The sequence below is a fragment of the Helianthus annuus genome, chromosome 16, assembly GCF_002127325.2.
Source record: "Helianthus annuus cultivar XRQ/B chromosome 16, HanXRQr2.0-SUNRISE, whole genome shotgun sequence".
In the NCBI taxonomy this organism is placed as follows: Eukaryota; Viridiplantae; Streptophyta; class Magnoliopsida; order Asterales; family Asteraceae; genus Helianthus; species Helianthus annuus.
This window is the reverse complement of record NC_035448.2, coordinates 126,938,599-126,957,546: the sequence shown is the minus strand read 5'-3', so window position 1 is coordinate 126,957,546 and position 18,948 is coordinate 126,938,599.

The following is an 18,948-nucleotide window of genomic DNA, read 5'->3' as shown; positions in this document are numbered from 1 at the left end:
TTATTAAATATATATTCATTATGTTTAGCCTAGGTCACGAGGGACCATCAACGGCATTTAAGGTTTGGGCCTAATTCATCATCTTGTTGACAGGGGATCAAAATGTCACATCCGTCTTTGTTATATTGATGAATTTTGGATAGCTCGAAAGCTTGCCATAAGGATATTAGAAAAGAGCGTTTCCTAATAGATACAGACATCAATCTAGGATTCGTTGGAGTGTTTTCTTAAGTATTAACGACAAATTTTTCACCTCGGATTAAACGATAGGAGTCCTATCAGACGGAGACAATAATTCTCAACAATCATTATTCATTATAGAGTTATATGTGCCAGTGGTAATTAATTTCTGCATACTGTTTGATAAGGAAGGTACCTGCTATATATATATCATACTGCATTATCCCCTGGGCGTTCATCCTGAAGATTCATGCGTTTATTTTTTCCTGGCCTCTCCCGGCTTCTTTATAAGCTCTGGGCAGCTGGTTTTGATGTGTCCTTCCTCGTTGCAATTGTAACATGTGGCGTTCTTTAACCCCTTGCAATCTAAGGTTTTGTGACCCTTGGTCTTGCAAATTCCACACAATTTAGCACGTGGGTTGATTGTACATTTTCCAAAATGTTGCTTTTTGCAGTTACTGCATTTGGGTTTGTTATCAGGCGGACTCGAGTTCTTTCCAAACTCAGAATCTTTCCCACGCTCCGAGCTTCCCTTCTTCTTCTTGTTAGTTTGATGAGAGTTCTCCCCCTCTCTTTCTCTTCTTCTCTCGCTAGAAGCCTTAACAGACTTAAATCTGATTGCATCTAAGGTGAGAGATAGGGATAAGTCTACCACGGACCTATATGTGGTTGGCCTAGATGCTTTAACATTTCCTTTTATCTCTGGTGCTAGGCCTCCAATGAAACGTGCTATGCGTTTAGGTTCAGGGGTGACTAAATAAGGGACTAGGCGGGACATAGTGTTGAAACTTGTCACGTATGCCTGACAGTTCAAATTTTCCATGACCAACGTCAGGAAGTCCGATTCTATCTTTTCTACTTCATGCTGAGGGCAATAGTTTTCTTTGATTAATGCAACAAATTGGCCCCAAGATAAGTTGTAGAGTAGAATCTTCCCCGTGGCTTGGAGTAATGACCTCCACCATGCCAACGCTTCTCCTTTAAATGATTGTGAAACAAATTTCACAACATCTTGCTCCGCACAATCGCTGATGTCAACAACAGCGTCCATTTCATCAAGCCATGTCATGCAATCGATGGCCCCATTTTCTCCTGTAAAGTCTCTGGGCTTGCAGGAGACAAAATATTTATATGAACAGGTCTTAACTGATGCCTCTTGATGAAACACAACTTGTCTAGACGGAATACTCCCTTGATTTGACAAGTCATGGACATCGTCCTCCCTTGACTCATGCGTTTTAGGAGTGGGCTTATTACAAGCCATAGATAGAGTCTTGGAGTGGGTATCATTTGGTTCATCATACTGTCGATCAAGAGCTCGAGTAACAGCATAATCTATTATTGCCTGCAGTTCTGCTCCAGTTACATTAATTCTGGTAGCATCATTGTTGCCCTTCAAGTGACTGTTAGCTTCATCTAATCCAGCCATGTAGCTTGATTGCTACATAAATATTAACAATGATTTATTCAGAGATTATTATGGAATCATCATCTTTGATGATTTATCAACCATGGTAATATAAACCATATTGGTTAACTTGTTAGTTATATTTAATTAGTATTTTCCATTTTAATTTATCCTAGTTATAAAACATTAAGGATATTGAAGTGGCGCATAAGGTCTAGTCACAAGGACAATTCTAAATTTTTGTAAGCCATGATTTCAGAGAATCGAGGCATTTAAGGTTTGAATCACATTCATTACCTTCTCTTGACAGGGAGTTGTAGACTTCAACTGTCTTTTGTCTTTTAGGACAATAGGTATAGCCCGTGGGCATTTCCCTTCTGAGGGATGGTTATAATATGATCATCTTCTCAGATGCTATTAGTCGAGATCGTATGGATCCTACCGACTATTATGCTTGGACCTGGTCCACCACTTTCAGACAGGAGGTCACAGACCACTACTGTCGTTGTCTTATCGGACAACAAGTTTAGCCCGTAGGCACTTCATCACTATCGGATGTTTATAACGTGATCATCTTATAGGATGACACAAGCCATGATCTCAAGATCACTAGACTAGATAAGAAAATTGGAAGAATCCAATATAAGGATGACTGCTGTGATTTTATCGAATCACATTTGTCAGGAGTGCTAACACGTTTTTAGGTGTTAACAAGGATTTGAATCCCTTGGGTAGGTTTCACCCTCTTGGCCGCGTAGGCTAGATTTCACCTTTAAGATTCCTTTTTAAAAAAAAAAATGCCTACTGGCAGGGAAGGAAGGATATTTATTTATTTATTTATTTTTTTTTTATTTTTTATTTTTTTTTTTTTTTTAGGATTTTATCATAAATCCTAATTTATAATTTAATATTAGCACAAATGGCCTAGTCGCGTAGACAAGTTTTATAAGCCATGATCGTCTGGGATCGAGGCATTTAGTAGTAGCACAATAGGCTTAGTCACACGGACAAGTTTAATTTATAAGCCATGATCGTCTGGGATCGAGGCATTTAGTAATAGCACAAAAGGCTTAGTCTCGTGGACAAGTTTAATTTATAAGCCATGATCGTCTGGGATCGAGGCATTTAATAATAGCACAAAAGGCTTAGTCTCGTGGACAAGTTTAATTTATAAGCCATGATCGTCTGGGATCGAGGCATTTAATAATAGCACAAAAGGCTTAGTCACACGGACATATATAATTTATATGTTATGATTTCAGAGAATCAAAGTATTTGAGGTTTGAACCTAGTTCATTACCTTTTTCTGACAGGGAGTCATAGACCACCACTGCCTTTTGTCTTATATGAAAATTTGCATGGCCCGTAAGGACTGAAGGATAATTATGTCCTTATAGGGACTAATAAGAAAATGATTTTTAATAAGAGGAGTTTCTTCTTTATTATTATTTTTTTGACTGCATTCTCCTCGGGTGTTCGTATCATTTTAGTCGCGGTACGAAGCTCCGCATCTCAGGACCCCGGGTATGGAGAACTCCTATTACGGCTTCTTCTCTTGGCGACGTATCCAATATATAAAAATAATTGGAAGCAATAAATTTCAGATTAGAGTCGGGAGTAATCCTATGTTAAGTCTAGACTCAAGTATGTGCAATTGTGTCACTGAGATTAAACACAGTAGGATAGTGTTTAATTCACTCAATGTTGGCTCTGATACCAACCTGTCACACCCCGATTTCCACGTGTCTCACCAGTGGGCCCGGTGGGGGATTACCGTGACGATGTTGGCAACAATATAGTCAAACCACACAATTATATAATGCACAGCGGAAGCTTAAAGATAAATATATACTTCAACCTCTGGTTGTAATATCAAATGTATTACAGAAGTCGAATATATCCACAGCGGATCAAAATAATAATAAAATATTGTTCCATCAGATACTGCAATCAAGCTTGCGAGACTTATCACGACGCTAAGGAGCTAATACCAGCCAATTTACGTTTAGGTACCTGCACTTAATCTTTTTGGGGAAAATACGTCAGTTTACACTGGTAAATACATTCAACCGACTCCTTTGAAAAGAGTTGGGAAAATTGATTTAGATGCACCAGGCACAAAATATTTTGACACGTTGATTAAAATGCCCAAAGGCAAAATAAATCTTTTATACTTGGGACAATTTTGTTAATAAAAATCTTGTATCCGATTTACATGGTTGTCCAACATTTAGGGCCGGTGATTATACAATACAAGCCGGACAAGATTAATCGACACACCACAAATATAATCTCACAAGAAGAATATTCTCACGAGTGAGTATACGTTATACATATGCAACAGGAGGTGTTTTGCCTACACCTTGTGCTTACGTCGTGGCCATTCACTTTTTAAAATGAGCCAAGGATATCCAGGACACGGTCATTAACCCCCAACGTTATTTGTTATCAATCAACACAGATTAAAACGGGATTATGCAATTTAATCATCTCCGATTAAAAGGTTTCTACACCCGACCAAGCGGTATATTTACAATACCGTATCCCAAGCCCGTATAAGGGAAAATAAGTTAAAAGTATTTACCTTTGCAATGTATATTCCTTAGTCAATTAAATCACCGATATCTTTTACTGGGGCTCCTTATTCTGGAACGAAGGTTTTCAAAATAACCTATTAGAATCCTACGGGTCTTTATATTAGCCATAGCCTAGACCGGTTGGTTTCAAAAGATAGATACGGTTTAATCGCGCGGAAAGGCGAAAACCGTGAATGGAATGTGATTCCGACCCAACAAGTCTGGAGACTTGTTTTATATGGGTTTAATATTCACATTCTGGATTTCGGGGTCGAAATGATATGGTTTGACCCGTATCGGCTAATTTATGTAAACTAGTTACATAAGCCGAACCGTGCACGCAATAGGCGTAACGGGTAACCGTGAGAGTCCTACGCTTGCTTCCTAAGTCAATATACCTTAAAGAGGTTGCGGTATCATTAGGATACCTTCTGTGATGCCCGTAACGAGTTTAAGTTAACATTATGCCCCGTAGGGGTTTTTCGGTCATTTTAAAGACTTTTAAAGAGCTTTTCGAGTTCTACAGGAAATCTGAGTTTCCCGAACAGTTTATAAAGTCTAAAATACTTTATTTATTATTTAAAATTAGTAGCAACTGGAATCGGGTCAAAAGACCTTGTAGAACTCATTTTATGGCCAAAAAGGGCGTATTCGGTATTTACCGACCCATAGCCATAACCGTAGGTTATGAGCAGGCTAAAAATAATTAAAAATCTTTAAAATTCCCAAAATATTATTTTACAACAGTGGGTAAAAGTTTTGGTGATAAAATCTTGGCTTAGATAGGTGTTATGCTAATTGCGTCGTTTATTACAAAAGTTTATTTTAATTGCGCTATTTAGCATAACTCTTATTCTAGACCTCGGATTGACGTGAGACTTTAAGGACATGCTTATAATTTAGTGAGCAAGGTTATGGTCTGTTCACGTGTCCGAAATACTCGTTTTATTTTTAAAAAGGGCGTTACGGTCAACTTTTAGGCGATTAACGGAAACGCGTAAAAGACTCGGACAAACGATGAACCGGTCACAGAGGGTTATACCATCACGTGACCTGGTCCTAAGAGAGTCCTAAGGCATATCTATACTTCACTAAAACGGGTCAGAACTGAAGTCAATGCAAAAGTCCAACTTTTGCGACATTCGGCTCCGAACCGGGTTAATATAGCAAATGGTCGATTCAAACGAGCGCAAACAAGTTTATATACTTAATATCATGTTTTATGATCATCAAAACAGGTTCCATAGTATATACATCACAGATTATGCAAGATTCGCCAAAACGACATTCTGTTGACTTTTTGGGTGCACGTTTGACTCGACATTTGACATAGTTAGAGTGGTGATCAGTGGGAACCCTTTTAGAGGTTTATTACCGACATAATTACCAACAAATAACCATTCTTGATTCGACAATTCACTGAATCATTTGTGAGTTATCGCTAAGTCGACCGTTAGTTACGACGGATCGACTTTTAAGCTAAAACTAAGTTAAAGCTCAAATGGGAAAGGAGTGGAACACTTACTGAGGTCCTATGCACCAAGTGTGACCACTTGAGAGGAAATTGGAGCTCCAGAAATGACCAAATGTTGCAGATGATGGGGTGTGAACTTATGGTTGCAACTTAGGCTTTATATAGTGGTTTCAAGCACCACAATTGATTGACAACAAAGTCTAGCACACACCACAACTGATCAACACTTGTCCTTAGTGTTAGGGGTCGTTTAGGGGTCATTTGGAGGTGTTTAAATGCAGATCATGGCTCTTGGAAGGCTGAACAGCCAAGTTAAGCATGTTTCTGCATCTGGGCGCCTGACGCGGCCCGCATGGGGGATCCATGCATCCTTTACGCGGGTCGCCTAGCTTTTAAAAATCAGTCGCGTATATTAGGAGGCTCGCGGCCCGCCTCAACTTACCTTGAAACCTTACGCGGGTCGCGTTAGGTTATGTTTTCAGGATTTTTAAATCCTTTGTAATCATGATCAGAATCTCGCCAAATCTTTCGCAATGATTACCGAATCTTTGTAATTAATAACCTGACCTTTCGGAACCGAAGGGGTAACTTTGCGAATTGGCCCTCGGTTATTTACGATTAAGGGCCTCGCGTTATTTATGTGAATTATTAAGTCCTCTGGTTATTTTCAATATTATCTGAAAGGTCTTAACTTTTATTATTGACGCTTTTAACCCCTCGTACACGGATTTGATCATAACTTTCTCGTTTTAAAACGGAACTTCGCGAGATTTATATATCATATTCTAGTGAGCGTATTTTATTGTTACGAAGCCTCGGGTTCGTTGAATGGTCACTCAGAGGTATAATTAAACATGTTGGCACAGTTAACCCCTGTAGCTTGTAATTTCTCACTTTCTTCTGCGTTCCGCTTCCGTACGATCCGTGATTTATTCGTTTGAAGGTACGAGCATCGTTTAGGGATACTATACAGTATATTTATCTTTGTTTGACATTTATAACCCTCGAATTTATATACTTTCAAGGTTTGTCAACATTAGTCCTTTATTTAATATTAATGCCACGTGTAAACTTAGGACACGTGTCGGCACATTATTGGACGCAAAAATTTCGAGGTGTTACATTAGTTGTACATAGTTTATTTTGAGAAAAATACAAAAACAGTAAAAAATGCAAAAAATACAAAAACATGATAAAATTGAAAAAGAGCTTGTGTATATAGGGAAAATGATAGTACATCAGCTAGACAATTACAGTATGCTAAAGATTTGGAAAGACAAAATGAGTTAAACAGTCTCACTAACGATGTGTCGATAGGTTTTCGCACATTTAGTAGATTTATTCGGGATATAAACCTAAAAATTCAAACTTGTGAAATTCGTGGGGAACACTACTTGGATATATAGGTAACCCCTGAAATCTCGTTTGAAAGGTCTCGTATTCTGATATACTAGGTGTTTATACTCTATGATGCCTGGGGTATTATGCCGGGACTTCTGCTGAACGGTAGTTCTGACCTAGTCCTTGGCTAATACTTTATCCAAAATGCTTGAAATATAGCATAAAGCTCTCAGCTGGTTAGACAATAAAATTGATAATCAGTTGTTGTAGCTGAAAAGATCCTCTAAAGGGGACACACTGCTAAGTCGAAGCTGATATCTCTCTGCTGAACGGAAGTTCTGACCTGAGATCCCTCAGTTCTCGCATTTAACCCCTAATTTATGTACAGACATCATTGTAGTATTCTTGCCTGTAAGACTGAATATTGGGATTCTGGATACGGGAGTATATTCAAGAGGTGGGACACATGAATTGATCTAAGTTCTTAAAACACTTAAACGATATCCTGAATAGATTGAAGTTTGTATGAGAATTTAAGATGGATCACTATATCGACAATCGAGGTGAATTGTTTAAGTCTGAATATGTAATGTAGCTTAACGGTACTTGTAATCTGTCTGAAAAGCTGATATGATTCCCTGACACGCTCACCAAAAATAATTTTTGTAAATAGTTTACTTTCTGCAATTTAAGTTTTCTGTTATTTCATTTTTTAGTTTAGATCATTTTAAAATCCAAAAAGATTTTATTTCTGCTTTATTTTAGACAAACCAGAGTAGAAAGTTTATTGTCGGATTCTAGAAAGATGAAGCAGATGCAGGAGATTCTGAGCTGAAGATCGAGGAGAGCTTACATTGTTGGAAATATGTTTGTTTTCAAAGTCACAAACAAGTTCATTAAGTTGATACTTGTTATTTTTTTAGAAAAAATTGGAAAATAGTTTTACTAAATCAGTTTGTTTTGTCAATAGATCAACCAGGGTCACTAAATTGAACTTGGTAGATTAATCAAGTATTCAGGGTCGTTAACTTGAACTTGAAAACTTGAGTGGATTTCTATAGCTGATTGAATTAGTGTTCATTGTTTGAAAAGAATAGATTGTAATGTTATTGGATGAGAAACATGTTTGGACGATATTTCCCAATGGAGGCAAATTGTAAAAGCTTGAACCAGATATTTCAAGATTCCAGCATACTGAGAGGGGGAGTCTGGATCAACAGCTAATGGGAAGTTTGTAGATAGAGCTAGGAGACAGTCCTGAAACCTGTGAAGAATGCTTATGAGGAGAAGACAGAGTTTGTGAAAAGACAAAGACTAAAGACTACGGATCTGAAGATGCTAAAAGACTACGTCAACATCCAAGGGGGAGTCTGTTAATACACGGAATGTCTGTTGACTACGTCTACAAAAAGTCTGAAGTCAAGATTAGTCTATAGGGGGTCAATGTGTAAATATTGTGTAAAATAGGCTTAGGATCGCTTATTAGTCATTGTAATGGTTTGGACCGCTTTTGTGTCATTAATCTGGATCGCTTATATGGCATGTCACATAAGCGACCCTGGATCTCTATATATAGGTCAGAGCGGTTCATAAGTTGTAACGATGTATGTGTGTGCTACGGTGCTGAAACTCTGCCAAATTTTTATCAGAAAGCAATAGAAACGATCGGAATTGAAAGGATATGATGTTGTAACTTCATATATGTTGATTCCGCCTTCATACATGAAGATGAACTACCTTAACTGACTTTTAGGGTCATAGAACGGTCCAACAATAACATATGTGGTTTTAGCGCTCATTCTTTTTCATCATGAAGTATTAGAATGCCACGTGGCAAGTAGTAGTTTAAGCAAATGTCATGTGGCATAAGTTGGTTTTGCTTTATTAGAAGTAGTAGATGTGGAAGTTGGTCTTGTTATATATCTCATAGTTCTTTGTTTGACGTAAATACATAATTTTGTTTATAATTCTTTGAAATGCTTACCTAAGGGTAAACAGAGTGTAAAGCGGGGAAGGCGGAGGATGACTGTACATAGGGCGGTAACACCGCCGCCAACCCGCATTTGATGTGGTAAACTTGTAACACCTCGAAAATTTGTGTTCAATAAATAAACGACACGTGTCACATACGATAAAAGCGTTATAAACCCGGATTTAGTTAAAGATGTATGGCAGGATTTTTAAACACGTCGACATGTTAATTTATACCTCTGAACGACTTTATTATAAAATCCCAAGACCCTAACCTGATTAATAAACATCTATTATACCTTTAATCCGGTGATTACAAATAATAATGGAGATCCAAGTTTACTAGTATGGATCCTATGAAATAATGCTCAATAAATCTTTTGTGTATACTTTTCCATCATAATGCACACCAATTATACATTGAGATAGGTAGACAAAATAATAATGGAGATCCAAGTTTACTAGTATGGATCCTATGAAATAATGCTCAATAAATCTTTTGTGTATACTTTTCCATCATAATGCACACCAATTATACATTGAGATAGGTAGACACAACTGATCAAAGCATGGGTAAAAAGGCCTCATGCTGACATTTTTCCAGGCTCAAAATCATGCATTACAAGTTGTCCGTTCAAAGCATGAAAGGTTATTTTTTTTGCTTCTGGCAAGAGCTTACGGACCATAAAGGTCCTGCCTTACGGTCCGTAATGTGCGAAAGGTTAAAACTTTTCCTCTGTCAAAGGCTTACGAACCGTAAAGGTCCTGCCTTACGGTCCGTAAGGAGCGCCCAGCGACAGCAACTTGGCTGTTGGATGTTATAACAGTTTAACCGACCTTGTAAGATATTTTCAGCAACATGGGCGACCCCTAACCTTTCCTAGACACTAGGAAACACTTGTTGATGATCTGGGATCCATTGTAGGCTTAGTTGTCATGATCTTATGCATCTAAGAACACTATATAAGGCCATTGTGTGCAACCTTTGTAACCACACCTTAAATCTGCATTCCTGATCATCTCTGGAGCTCAAGAGTCTTCTCTAAGCATCTTGGTCGTTCATTAGACTTCAGTAAGTGTGCGTAACCTTTCTTAGTTAAGTTTTTGCTTAGTTTTAGCTTAAAAGTCAAACCGTCGTAATTAACGGTTGACTTAACGATTAATCACTAATGGTCCAGTGATTAGTCGAATCGAAGGTAGTTATAAGTTGGTAATCATGTGGGCTTTAAACCCTTAAAAGGGCACCCCCTGGTTCCCACTCTATCTAGATCAAATGTCGGGTCAAAGTTGCTTAGAAAAAGTCAACAGAACCTTAATTTTCGTATTAACACATAATTAACAATGTGGAAGGCTTGTAACCTTTTTATCACTCATATAACTTGATGATAAGTAGAATAACTGGTCTAAGCTTGTTTGATCCGACCATTTACTGTTTTGACCAGTTCGGAACCAAAAGTCGCAAAAACTTTGACTTTTGCTTTGACTTCAGTTCTGACCAGTTTTGGTATGAATTAGATATGCCTTAGAACTCCCTTTGAACCAGGTTACATGATGGTATGACCCTCTGTGACTGGTTCGTTGTTTGTCCGAGTCGTTTGCACATTTCCGTTATATGCTTAAAAGTTTACCATAATGCCCTTTTGACCTTAAAACGAGAATTTTGGATATGAGAAAGAACAATAACCTTAGTTACTGATTTCTAAACATGTCCCTAAAATTTCATGTCAATTAGAGGTCTAGAATAGGAGTTATGCTAAATAGCGCAATTAAGAAAACTTTTGTAATTAAACGGCGCACTTAGCGTAAAGCCTATCTAAACCCAAATTTCGACACCAAACCTTTTACACACTGATGTAATATAATATTTTGGGATTTTTAAAGATTTTTAATTATTTTTAACCTGCTCATAACCTAAGGTTATGGCATTGATTCGGTAAATACCGATTATACCCTTTTTCGGACATAAACTAAGTTCTACATAGTATTTTCACACGAATCCAATTGCTACTGATTTTAGATAATAAATAAAGTATTTTGAACTATGTAACCTGATCAGAAAACTCAGATTTCCTATATAACCCGGAAATCGCTTAAAACGACTTTATACGCGTATTAAACGCATAGTTTGGGTTTAAAACCATTTTTATCATAAAGACTTATTACCTACTGATGTAACTTGTTAAAATGAGTGGCTTTACTGATTACTTCAGACCCGAACCTCAGAAGTATAAATAATCTCTTTTATAATCTTTAAAATGACCAAAATACCCCTACGGGGCGTATTATGGGATTAAACTCGTTATGGGCATAATGGAAGGTATCCTACTGATATCACAACATATTTAGAGCATATTGACTTAGCAAACCCGTATAAGACTCTTACGGTTACCCGTTACGCCTTTTACGCGTTCGGTTCGGTTTATGTAACTAGTTTACATAAATTAGCCGAAACGGGACAAACCTTATTGTTTTTAATCTCGAAATCCATAATGTGGTTGGATTACCCATATTATACAAGTCTTCAGACTTGTCGGGTCTAAATCACATTCCATTCCGGTCTTCGCTTAATCTCGCGTTCGAACCGTATCTTTCGTTAAAACTAACCGGTCTAAGTTTAGGCTTAATTAAAGGCCCGTTAGGATTCTAATAGGTTATTATAAACCTTCGTTCCAGAATAGGAGACCCAGTAAAAGCTACCCGCACTTGCTATTTGTGAATTGGTACTTGTAAAGGTAAATACTTTTAACTTATTTCCCTATATGGGCTTGGGGTACGGTATATAAAATACCGCTTGGTCCAGCATCGAATCTTTAATCGAATAAAGGTTAAATTATTGATATGCTCTGTTTTGAAATGTTTTGTTTGCTTAAAGCCTTTGGGGGGTTAATGACCATGTCCCGGATATCCTTGGCATCATCTTACGAGATGGCCACGACTTGAGCACGGGGCGTAGGCGTACACCCGTCTGTGCATAATTAAATAAATAAATAATGTGGTGTGTCTATTGATCTTTAACCCGAACTATGGATCGGGCTACTGAACGCATAAGAAACATGTAATTCGTTTACAAGTATTATATTAAAATAATGATCCCAAGTTATAAAAGTTTGTGCCACATGCATTCAAATCAATTTTATTTAAACCTTTTCAAAAGTGTCGGTTGAAATGTATTTACCAGTGTAAACTGACGTATTTTCCCAAAAAGGTTAAGTGCATGTACTAAGCAAACTAGGCTGGCTTTCTCCTAGCATCCTCAATAAGTCCCGCAAGCTTGGATGTCAAACTATTGAACATGTTTCCTATTTATTTTGGATCCCCTGTGGATTAATTTTGACTGTTGTGATACTTGATATTAAAATTTATTGAAGTTGAAATATATCTATCTTTTGCTTCCGCTGTGCATTTAAATATTGTGTTGTTTGACTGTAATGTTACCAACTACGTCACGATACTCCCCCACCGGGCCCACCGGTGAAACGTGTGAAAAATCGGGGTGTGACAGGTTGGTATCAGAGCCAATGTTGAGTGAATTAAACACTATCCTTATGTGTTTAATCTCAATGACACAATTGCACATACTCGAGTCTAGACAAGAACGTAGGACGAAATCGAATTGTTGCATTAGTTTGTCCTTTATTGTTTGTTGTTGATTTCAATTGTTTAAGCAGGAAATATGTCACCGACAATCAGAAGAGGAGGAAGAGGCAAAGGGCCAATCACTACCCACAACGATCACGAGGCAGGTCCTTCACACATGCGAGCTCCTGCCAGCACAATGAGTGCCGATCCCCAGAGAAATAGAAGGAACCTTTTTGAGCCCGCTAGACGGTCTATCTCTCACAGTTCAACACCTTCTTACCGTCACTCTTTTGGGCCGAACTCGGAAAATGAGCCCGATAACCCTCAACCTTCATTCATACCTCTCCACCGTTCCGTTCCGTTCCGTTCCGTTCCGTTCCGTTTCGCACCGTTCCTTTGGCGACCCTACTCCTGTCTTTCAAGGCCAATTCAACCCGGCGAACTTTATCCAAGAACCAGTAGGTTTTAACCCTCTAGGACCAGAGGACCATTTCTCCGAAGACAATGCGATGGACATGGACGAGGACACGGATCTCGTCGAACCTGCAAGAGGTACCCCCAACCATCCCATCGAGATCTCTGATGGATCATCCTTTCATGGGACACCATATCAAGGTCCAGACAGTTACCAAGCAAGGTTCAACCAGTGTGAGTGGTACTTTACACCCTCTCACCATTTATCGCCTCATGAGCAACAACAGCAGCAGCAGCAGGATCCCTCCGAGGATTCGCGTTTCGTGGCAGTCACGCCACCGCCTCCACCGCTGCCAGTTCATCAAGCACCTCCGGATCCTCTAAGGCGTAGGAGAACAGGCGCGCGGATATCCGCGCGCAGAGGGGATTTTCACTTCAGCACCCCTCGACACTCCAGTGGCAGTCATTATCCGCCACTGCATGAAGACCCACAAATGGGTGGACCTTCTAACCCAGCTGCAGAGGTGAATTCTGCACTAGTTGCACCACCTCCGCCGCCATTTGGATATGATAACCCGATACCTACATACGCCGGTTCCACAGGTACAACCCTTTTCAGCAACCAGCTCACACTCACTACGACTATATTGGTGTCGACCCATACGTAGAAGCGGCGGCAAACTACCACGCCCTTCACCCTGAAGTACCTTATGAAACACCTTAGGGAATGGGATACTCAACTCATGGGTATCCAATACCTGCTAGACCTCCGGCTCAGCACCTATCGCAGCAGCCACGTTTTTCCCCACCAGAGCAGGAAGAAATCCTCCACCGTTTGAACATAGTAGAACGAGATTTTGAGCAAGAACGTAAGAACAACCGTGGATTCTTCAAAGGCCTGGCAAACCTGCTAAAAGGAAAGAAGAAGCGAGATCATTAGTCTCTATATGTACTATTATATTTCCTATTTCAATCAAGTCCCTGCGTGGATATTTATGTGTGTATTTAGTCCCTGCGTGGATTTGTCTTTCAGTCCCTGCGTGGGCTTGCCTTTTAGTCTCGTGTGGACATCTATCCTAGTATTTGGTCCCTGCGAGGACTTGTTTTCTATTTAACCTCTGCGTAGGTACTTCGTCTATTAAAAGTCCCGTTTAGGGCAGTGTGTAATCCTTTTTATGTTTAATGGAATGTTAAGTTTATGAAATTCATTTTTGTCATTTTGTACATTATATATGAAATAGATAAATCAAATCATTCCTTTTTAAAATAATCTGCCTATCATATAAAGAATCTTAACGGTATAACCTAGCCTTCGTGTCATTATAAGACTCGGCCAAGATGGTAAGACCTGATTAAAAGATTCAAATTCCTGTTAACCTCTGTAAACATGTCAACACTCCTGGCAGGCGTGATTCGTTAAAATCACACGCGTCATTCTTATATAAGGACCCTTCAAGGGATTCCAAATCCTAACTTAATGATCTATAAATCATGGGTTTAAATCATCAAGTAAGATGATCACATAACAATCATCCATTAGTGATGTAGTGCCTACGGGCCATATTCATTGTCATATGAGACAAAAGACAGTAGTAGTCTATGACTCCCTGTCAGAAAAGGTAAGAGAACTAAGTTCAAACCTCCATGCCTTGATTCTCTGAAATCATGGCTTATAATATAAAAACGTCCCTGTGACTAGGCTTTTGTGCCACTAACAATATTGTTCATAATTAGGATAAGTTGTATTAAAATCCTAAATAAATGTGAGTAACAAATTAACCAAATATGGCCTATGTTTACCATGGTTAATGAATTGCCAAAAAGGGAAATTCCATAATAAAACTCCCAAATAAATTTTTGTCATTTTCTTATGTAGCAGTTCAAGATAAAATGGCTGACTCTGATGAAGTAAATAGTCATCCAAAGGAGAATGAGAATGAAGTTCGTATTAATATAGCGGGTGCGGAACTCCAAGCATTAATTGACAATGCTGTTACGAAAGCCTTGGATAGGCAATACAGTGAGTCGAGCGAGACTCGGAGTAGGACCCGATCCGCACCGCATTCAAAGCCCAAGACTCATTCCGAGGCACATAGCAAGCCTCCTTCTAAGAAGGAAGAACCAAAGAAAGATGATGACGATCGTCACTCTTCAAACCATCATAGTGTCCCATCTCAAAAAGTCGTGCTGAATCAAGGACCCCGTGATAAGGGCTGCTCCTACAAATACTTCGTTTCATGCAAGCCCCGGGATTTTACAGGGGAGAAAGGAGCAATAGACTGCATGACATGGTTAGATGAGATGGACACGGTGGTTGATATCAGCGGGTGCGCTGAGAAGGATGTGGTAAAGTTTGTGTCTCAATCGTTTAAAGGTAAGGCCTTAGCCTGGTGGAGATCATTGATTCAAGCTACTGGAAAGATTCCACTGTATGGTATGTCATGGGAACAATTTGTTGCCCTCATCAGAGAGAACTATTGCCCTCAGCATGAGGTAGAGAAGATTGAGTCTGATTTTCTATCGTTAGTGATGAAGAATCTGGATTGCCAAGCTTACCTTACGACCTTTAATACAATGTCAAGATTGGTTCCTTATTTGGTGACCCCGGAACCAAAAAGAATAGCTCGTTTCATAAGGGGCTTAGCTCCGGAAATAAAGGCAAGTGTAAAAGCCTCTCGGCCAGCTACATTCAGGTCAGTAGCTGATATATCCTTATCCCTCACACTGGATGCGGTCAGGAAGAGATCGCTGAGGAACAAGGATGCCGAGAAGAGGAAGCATGATGATGATGACAACTCTCATCGATCAAACAAGAAGCACCGAGGAAACAATGACCACAAGAAGGGATCTGGTTCAAGGAAAGATGGGCATCAGTCTGGAGATAAGCCCAAGTGTAAGACTTGTCAGAAATACCATTTTGGGAAATGCAGACTTGACACAAAATCCCAATCTCAGACAAGGCCTTGTGGGATTTGCAAATCCACGGAACATAAAACCCTCGAGTGCAAGAAACTGAAAGACGCGACATGCTATAGTTGCAACGAGAAGGGGCACATTAAGACAAACTGCCCAAAGTATGCAAAGAAGGCTGATGAAGGGAAGAAGACCAATGCTAGAGTCTTCAGAATGGATGCAAAGGAAGCTGTGCAGGACGACAATGTGATCACAGGTACCTTCCTTATAAATGATGTCTATGCACGAGTACTATTTGATTCAGGAGCTGATAAATCTTTTGTAGACACTAAGTTTTCCAAATTGCTGAATATACCTGTCAAAACTTTGAGTGTGAAGTATGAGGTGGAACTAGCTTATGGCACCTTAGAAACCGCCTCAACCATATTAGAGGGATGTATTATATTCATTAAGGACCACTCTTTTCCGTTGTCCCTACTTCCTTTAAAGTTAGCCGGTTTCGACATAGTTTTAGGCATGGACTGGTTGTCTCATAACCAGGCCCAGATTGTCTGCAATAAGAAGCAAGTGGTGATCAAGACTCCATCTGGTGAATCACTTACCATTCAGGGAGATACCCAATATGGACTGCTTAAGCATGTGACTATGCTCAAGGCCTCAAAGTGTTTGAAAAAGGGTTGCATCATCTACATGGCACAAGTGACTATTGATGAGCCAAAACCCAAGATTGAAGATATCCCTGTCATTTTTTAATACCCTGAAGTTTTTCTCGAAGAACTACCTGGTTTACCCCCAGATAGGCAAGTGGAGTTCAGGATTGACATTATCCCTGGGGCAGCACCTGTTGCTAGAGCACCCTACAGATTGGCACCAACAGAAATGAAGGAATTGAGAACAAAACTGGATGAATTGCTAGCCAAAGGTTTCATTAGACCTAGTTCGTCTCCTTGGGGAGCACCAATCTTATTTGTCAAGAAGAAGGATGGATCGATGCGTCTGTGCATCGGTTACCGTGAGCTTAACAAGGTCACTATCAAGAATAGGTATCCATTACCCAGGATCGACGATCTGTTCGATCAACTTCAAGGGGCAAGCTACTTCTCTAAGATCGATCTGAGATCAGGTTATCACCAACTGAAGGTTAGAGATGAAGACGTACACAAGACTGCATTTAGGACTCGTTATGGTCATTACGAGTTCCTAGTGATGCCTTTTGGGCTCACTAATGCACCAGCGGCATTCATGGATCTCATGAACCGTGTCTGCAAGCCATACTTGGACAAATTTGTTATTGTCTTCATTGACGACATTCTGATTTACTCAAAGAACCAAGCTGATCATGAGAAGCATCTTCGCTGTATTCTTTCACTACTTCAACAGGAGAAGTTTTACGCTAAATTCTCTAAATGTGAATTCTGGCTTCGAGAAGTCCAATTCCTTGGACATATGGTTAGTGAGCGTGGTATCCAAGTGGATCCCGCTAAAGTGGAAGCTGTCATGAATTGGCAAGAGCCGAAGACGCCCACAGAAATTCGCAGCTTCTTGGGATTGGCAGGTTATTACAGGCGCTTTATTGAAAATTTTTCATGGGTTGCTGCACCCCTAACTTCTTTGACAAGAAAGAATGTTAAGTTTAACTGGGGTCCCAAGTAGCAGGAGTCCTTTGATATCCTTAAACAGAACTGAGCAATGCACCTGTATTGACATTGCCTGATGGAATAGAAGAGTTTGTGGTATACTGTGATGCATCACACACCGGGATGGGGTGTGTGCTTATGCAGAAAGGCAAGGTTATTGCCTATGCTTCACGTCAGTTAAAAGTGCATGAAAAGAATTACACCACCCATCACTTGGAGTTGGGTGCCGTTGTATTCGCACTAAAGCTATGGAGGCACTATTTGTATGGCATCAAGTGTGTGATCTATTCTGATCACAAGAGCCTCCAGCATCTGTTCAACCAAAAGGATTTGAACATGAGGCAGCGACGATGGATGGAAACTTTGAATGACTATGATTGTGAGATAAGATACCATCCTGGCAAGGCGAATGTAGTCGCCGATTCCTTGAGTCGGAAGGAAAGGGTAAAGCCTATTAGAATCAATGCCAAGAGTATTGAGATAAAGAATAGTTTAAATGAAAGGTTGTTAGCTGCACAGAAGGAAGCTGTGCTGGAAGCTAACTATCCTAATGAAAAGCTAGGAGTGACTGAAGAACAGTTATCCTATGGAAAGGATGGAATTCTGAGGTTAAATGGACGAATATGGGTTCCAGTTTATGGGGGACTACGAGATGTTATCCTCCAGGAAGCCCACAGTTCCAAATACTCCGTTCATCCTGGAGCTGACAAGATGTACCAGGATTTGAAAGCAAACTTCTGGTGGATAGGCTTAAAGAAGTCTATAGCCACCTATGTCGCTAAATGTTTGACTTGTGCGCAAGTCAAAGCTGAACATCAAAAGCCGTCAGGTTTGCTACAACAACCTGAACTTCCCGAGTGGAAGTGGGAGATGGTGACGATGGATTTCATCACTAAGCTCCCAAAGACAAGGAAAGGAAACGATACGATATGGGTAATAGTTGATAGACTGACTAAGTCAGCACATTTCCTGCCCATTAAGGAGACTTATAGCTCCGACATGTTAGCCCAATTGTACGTAGATAAGATTGTATCTCTACATGGCGTGCCTGTGTCTATTATCTCGGACAGAGATACCAGATACACGTCACACTTTTGGAAAAGTTTCCAACAATCTTTGGGCACGCGCTTAAATTTCAGTACGGCTTACCATCCTCAGACGGACGGACAGAGTGAGCGTACAATCCAAACATTGGAAGACATGCTTCGTGCATGTGTGATTGACTTAGGTGGTAGTTGGGATAACCACCTACCATTAATCGAGTTCTCGTATAACAATAGCTACCATGCGAGCATTAAAGCTGCTCCTTTCGAAGCCTTGTATGGTAGGAAGTGCAGAACGCCCGTTTGTTGGGCGGAAGTTGGAGATGTCCAACTGTCAGGACCAGAAATAGTCTTTGAAACGACGGACAAGATTGTCCAGATTCGTGACCGTCTGAAAGCTGCCCGAGATAGG